This window comes from Macrobrachium nipponense, chromosome 17 (genome assembly GCF_015104395.2).
Source record: "Macrobrachium nipponense isolate FS-2020 chromosome 17, ASM1510439v2, whole genome shotgun sequence".
Taxonomy (NCBI): Eukaryota; Metazoa; Arthropoda; class Malacostraca; order Decapoda; family Palaemonidae; genus Macrobrachium; species Macrobrachium nipponense.
In genome coordinates this window covers 68,281,890-68,287,788 of record NC_087210.1, presented here as the reverse complement: position 1 = coordinate 68,287,788, position 5,899 = coordinate 68,281,890, and the positions used below count along the sequence as shown (strand labels likewise).

At 38.0% G+C, this 5,899-nt stretch overlaps 1 long non-coding RNA gene across 1 annotated transcript in view; it reads right to left on the bottom strand.

Moving 5' to 3' along the window:
• The window catches only part of LOC135196057 (uncharacterized), a 52,570-nt gene extending 50,384 nt beyond the window's left edge, over window positions 1–2,186 (bottom strand). The window contains exon 1 of the long non-coding RNA XR_010310310.1: window positions 2,100–2,186. This is a non-coding gene — a long non-coding RNA (uncharacterized LOC135196057). The remainder of the gene's footprint in view (window positions 1–2,099) is intronic.
• Between the last annotated feature and the right edge of the window lie 3,713 nt (window positions 2,187–5,899).

Sequence of the window (5,899 nt, the reverse complement as noted above, 5' to 3'; positions counted from 1 at the left end):
AGAGAAAGTCGCCTTGAACAATCACGAGCTGTAGGTGGGACTATATATTTCACGGTAGCTTTCAGGAACGTGCCTGCTCCGAATTTCTTAGCGTGACTACGCGAATGCAACAGAGAAGGTCTTATATATATATATATATATATATATATATATATATATATATATATATATATATATATTGTTTTGCCCCACCAATTCACTTCTTTTGTAAGTCCTTTCGTGAGCCATTAGCAACATTGAATAGAAAAGTTACAAGACAATAAATGCATCAATGATCCACTTTAAGTCATACACTCTCTGGTGGAGGATTTCGTTTATATTTGAACGCATTTTTTTTTTTTTTTTGCCAAGGTGGTGGAATATGGCATTGCTGATTCAGCAATTACTATCACTGTGCTGTGACACTGTTCTCTGAAGCCACCCCTTGTGGGAAAAATATGTTTAATGGCACTATATATTTATATAAATATCTTCTTTCCCACCGTTATCCCTACATTAATGGGTCGGTTGCCTGAAGTGCCTTCTCCACTGCTTCCTATCAAGATACCTCACCAACAGCATCTCATCCTAGTCCAGTGGTTCCCAAACTAGGGTCCGAGGACGCCGGGGATCCAGAAGGCCCTAGGGAGCTTGTAAACAATGAAAAAAGTATTTTTTCAACTCCAGAAATTTTTTTTGCCAGTTTTCACCAATTTTACTTTGTATTGAATTTAAAGCAATACAAATATTGAAAATCTTTTATATATTTACTTATACTTACTTTGTGCAGGAATATGCAAATATTAAATGTAGTGCTACGTTGTACTGTAATGATATATGATAACTTTTGATTGGCTGGGGGTCCTCGGCTGGTACTCATCATATCTGGGGGTCCTTGGTATGGTCAAGTTTGGGAACCACTGTCCTAGTCTACCTACATTTTTCTCTGAACCTACCAGAACCCTTGGCCCTTTGGCATATCTGGAACTATATACTGGAAGTGAAAACTGGAGACATACCAGTAGGAAAAAAAACAAAAAGAAAACTACAATAGTGTAAATAAAATACATGACCAGGTGTTTTGCAGAGTGTTGCTTATTTCAATTTGATGCTGTAGACCAGAGGTACTCAACCAGGGGAGAATTTCAGTTTCGGGGGGAAATTGTGACCAAGGATTTTTAGTACTTTAGCACCTCATGGGGCAGACAATTAAGGAAAGAGGGTTGGGGGTATGGTTTGGGGTCGGGCTGCGGGGGTGGTGGATGGCTTTCTGACATATGGTGAAAGGGTGCATGGGCAAAAAAAGGTTGAGAACCACTGCTGCAGTCAGCTGTCTTGGGGACACATCTGGGTACCCTGGTCCACCCAAGTAGTCATATTTATTTCGAGCCTTTTTGTGTTAACCAGGAAGTTAAAAATGCACACAAAAAATGCTATAAGAGTAGCCATGTGTAACACCGCCTCTGCAGACAAGTAACGTCAAGATGACAATTGTTTCATGTGATATCATTTAACGTAGTTATCGGTTAAACTCCCAACCCCAACATGGCTGTCTAGTGAAGCCTGAACATGATACACACTACAAATATCGGTCGTGACACTAGCTTCCTGATGTTTTAATCACTAAATGCAGTAATCCGGGGGTTTTTATAGTTTGCATAACAATGATAATTTCAACCAAAGCGTTGTAACAAGTAATAAATAGTGGAACTTTGGCTTTAATAGTGGAGCTTTGGCTACCTACCTAGGCCTATTCGTACAGGTTATTTTGTACGGATTATAGGTATACAAGATGTCCACCATATCACGTACATCGCAGCATAACTACCAGAAACAATGTGCAAAAGAGAGATTGTAACAAATCGTCTTTTACCTTTCGAACCTTCTCGGTGCTGAAAAACACTTTCTCTGTATAGGAACCGCATCTAACAGTGAGGACACGTAAAATTCAGTTTCATGATGTTCACTTACCGTTAACCGACCTTTGGCACGTCGTGAGCGTTGCTCCAAATTCCGGGAGCGGGAGAGGGAACCCGTGACAGAGTAGAGGACTTGATCACTTTTCACCGGAAAAAAAGATATGTGATGGTTCACGTTTGTCCGTGTCTACTCCTACCTACCTTTCCACCACCACATCTGCTCATTAACAAATGTAAGTCGACGAGAAGAGCAGCGGTTACTGACAGTCTCACAGTCTCTCACACTTGCCCACAACGAGAATGTAAACAGCCGTATCACCTTCATTCAACGTTTTCAGAAGTACCTCTCGCGGTCACTGAACTATATAAATTGGCCAAGAATATTATCGTGATTCGTACTTGTCGAGAAAATTCACTGTGGGCACAAGGCGAGACCTAATAGTGTCTGAATGACAGTGCATTTGCGATACAGAAAAGCAGACTCTAATTCGTGTGTGTGCTGAAAGAGCGAGAGGGGTCAAATTTCAGTGACGTTTTGAAGTGGACTTTTTATAAGCCGAAAACCCTTGGTAATAGTAGATTTGCAACACTTATCGGATGAGGTAAGACATTTAATTCATTTATTGCTTGACCATCACCAAAAGGGTTATGTATGCATATTTTGTTAGTCAACATTGGTTTTATTTTCCGTAGTTATTACAAAAGGAGTAGCCTAATAAAGGGGTAGGTCTAGGTTTTATTTTGAAGTTGCAAAATATACTATTCCAGATCTAATGAAAATATAATAATGGTAAAATTATAGCTTATTCCTGAAAAGCTACAGGAACATCAATTTTAAATAAGATTAGTAACTTACATAAGGTAGGCCTAGTTTGACAGGCTGATTCATTGTAACGATTTTCATCTTTGATCCACGTCCAAAATCGTGTCATATGCTTATATAATATTTCATTTACTTCATTATTCCTGCTTATTATCTACATCTTTAGGTTCAGCTCTTCGTTTGGATGAGAAAGTTACGTTGATAACAACTCTAGTCCAGTTCCCCTTTTACCGAATAGTTGATCAGACCTGTTTCTCTTTCATTTCTGGACTGGCGTTGGTAAAATAATAATACTGTATCCGGTGGCATGAACGAAAATAGTTGAATCATTACGTTTAGAAGGTGGTCTGAAAATACCTACGGGCACAGTGTTAATCTAAATGTGCTGGTGGGATCTGAAAGTTAGAACAAGTTTGTTATGTCATGATATCCTCAAAACTTGATTGGTTATTGTAATGGGACTGAAGGCCATTTTATTTCTATTTTTAGAGGGAGAGAAAGAATAGAAATGTAATGAATTTAGAAGGGCATAGGGTGGCTCTTTCAAAATGTTAACAGGATTATTTTCCATTTATGTTCAAAGTTCTGTCTGCACTTTTTGCCTGTCTGCATTTCTTATTATGATTATGACTACAGCCTGTCATCTGACAGGCTCATATGAAGTATATTCTTTTCACACGAAGTCCAGCACCACTCTATACTCTGTTTTTTTCCATCTGTCCATCCGCCTGTGGTGTTTGCGTATGGTAACACTGCGTCCCGGGCTTTAGATAGTTACATTCAGCTTACATTCAAGAATAATAATATCCTATTTTGAATATTAACAGCGTCATTCGCATACAGTAAATTATTTAAAACACTTTTCATTGCACATGTACACCCAGATATTTTATATACCTAAAACTACACAGCGTAACTATCTAAAGCCCGGGACGCAGTGTTACCATACGCAAACACCACAGGCGGGTGGACAGATGGAAAAAAACAGAGTATAGTTATGACGATCTATACTTTGGAATTAATTCATGCTAATTTCCATTCGCACTTCACGGCGGTCACTTATAGCGAATTAAAGGTTTGACAATAGAAATAAGATAACGATCGAGTATAGTGAACGACTAATTTTCCAACAAGTGGAAAGGTAGAATTATTGTGCAGACTGGGCCTAAAACCGCATTGTGAATTAAGTGCGTAATGAAAGCGGAATCAGAGTGGGAGTTTATCTTATAGAGCTAAATGGCCAGTGGAAATTTGAAATACATCCATTTACACGTCTTATTATTATATTAAATAAATTCTAGTATAAGATATTATGGAATATTTAGGATTTGCTTATTTATTGTGAACACACTAACGACAGGAAAGATAAGAGCAAAGTTAATTCTAGAGGGAAAAGCTCTTGTGGATATGGCAATTTAAGGAAGAATCATGCCCATGGTTCGCACTTTGTACATTCTAATGCCACGTTCTCCGTAACTCAGGACCCTCTAAGGCCATAGTGCTTAGGTTTTAACTTTTATGACTTGTGCGGAGGAATTGCTAACTCCTTGGACTCCCACGTGAAAGACTGGCGTTATGTCCCGGTCCCGGTGTGAGCCAGAAATTTATATATGTGAAACAGGCTACCATGTGTTTATTTCCATTATAGATATATATATATATATATATATATATATATATATATATATATATATATATACACATATACATACATACATACATACACATATATATACGTATATATATATATATATATATATATATATATATATACATACATACATACATATATGGTAATAGGCAGTTGCATAAACTATCATTGAGTAAAAGTAGAAGTAAAAATGCTAACTGCCAAGAGCACATACGTTTGTCCCACTGTTGGGTGTTAACCGTAGTCTCGTTTTCTCTTTTCAACCGCAAATAACTACATCTGTGGTCCCGCTTATTTCCTTCATTACGTTTGCCTTAAGCCTAATATCTTACTGGCTGTCCTCTTTCTCTGTTATCCCTACGTGAGAATTTGATCCTACTCAAAATCAAACTCTCTTGCTTCATATTTAGTACAATTCCTTAAAAATAAAATAAAATAAAATAAAATAAAATAAGGTCTATGGCAGCATAGTATGTCAGCATGCATATATCATTTACGAATAAATACTAAAACGAATTACCTTATTCATGGTACTGGCTGGTAAGTTGCTCCTACGTCATGTGTCTTCAAAGAACTAAGATTATTCGTTAGAATTATACGAAATTCTACACCATTTCTATTAAAGTACAGCACGAAATGGAGTGAAACTCGGGTGAAATGAAATGAAATGAAAAGTATTGACAGCACCTTTTCCTCAACATGTTCATTTGATATCTATCGATCTACCATCTATCATTACTCTGTCATCTATGATAAACTTTATGTGCTCTTGGCAATTGTCATTTCTGTTAACACAGATTCTGTGTACACTGGCAGCTCTACGTAACTCTGCCTACGCGCATCATCTGATGGATGTAACTGAGAGCCAGTCCCGTGTAATTAACTATTCAGTTGACCACTCAAGGGTAAACCTCTCGACGTGGCAAGCCACATTTGAACAGATCAGGTGCACTGACAGATCAGCGGTAATTAATTGTTGCACAGGTGTGTCACTATGCTCTGGGATCATTTGGTTAAAGGGAGATCAGCATTACTACGGCCGCGTCACTCACCACCACAGTTTGGTGTTATGAATGTTTTACTACATATACCGGTATGTATTTTATTATACGTACACTTACTGTATACGCACCACCCACACACACATAGATGTTTAATATTTTTTTGTAGGCTGATATAATGTCACGTAAAGGACAACAGCTCTATGTGCAAAATTGTTGGAATACTGATAGTGAAGAGACTGCAGAAAATAGTGGACGAGTTTGAAAGTGTTTGCAAGAAGAAGAAAGCTTGAGACCACGCGTAGTCTTAATGTAAGCAAGAGTACGAGAAAGAGGGTACCAGAAAACTAGGAAGATTTAGGCAGTAAATGTTAATATTGAAATTGGAAGAATGGGAGCAGTTAATGCACTTGGGTATTTAGGAGTAAATATAACAGATGATAGTAGGATCAGCGAAGAAGTGAGTCACAGAATAAGTGAAGCGAGGAAATTTTCCTCGGGGGAGGGGTGGGGGAGGCGTGTTGTG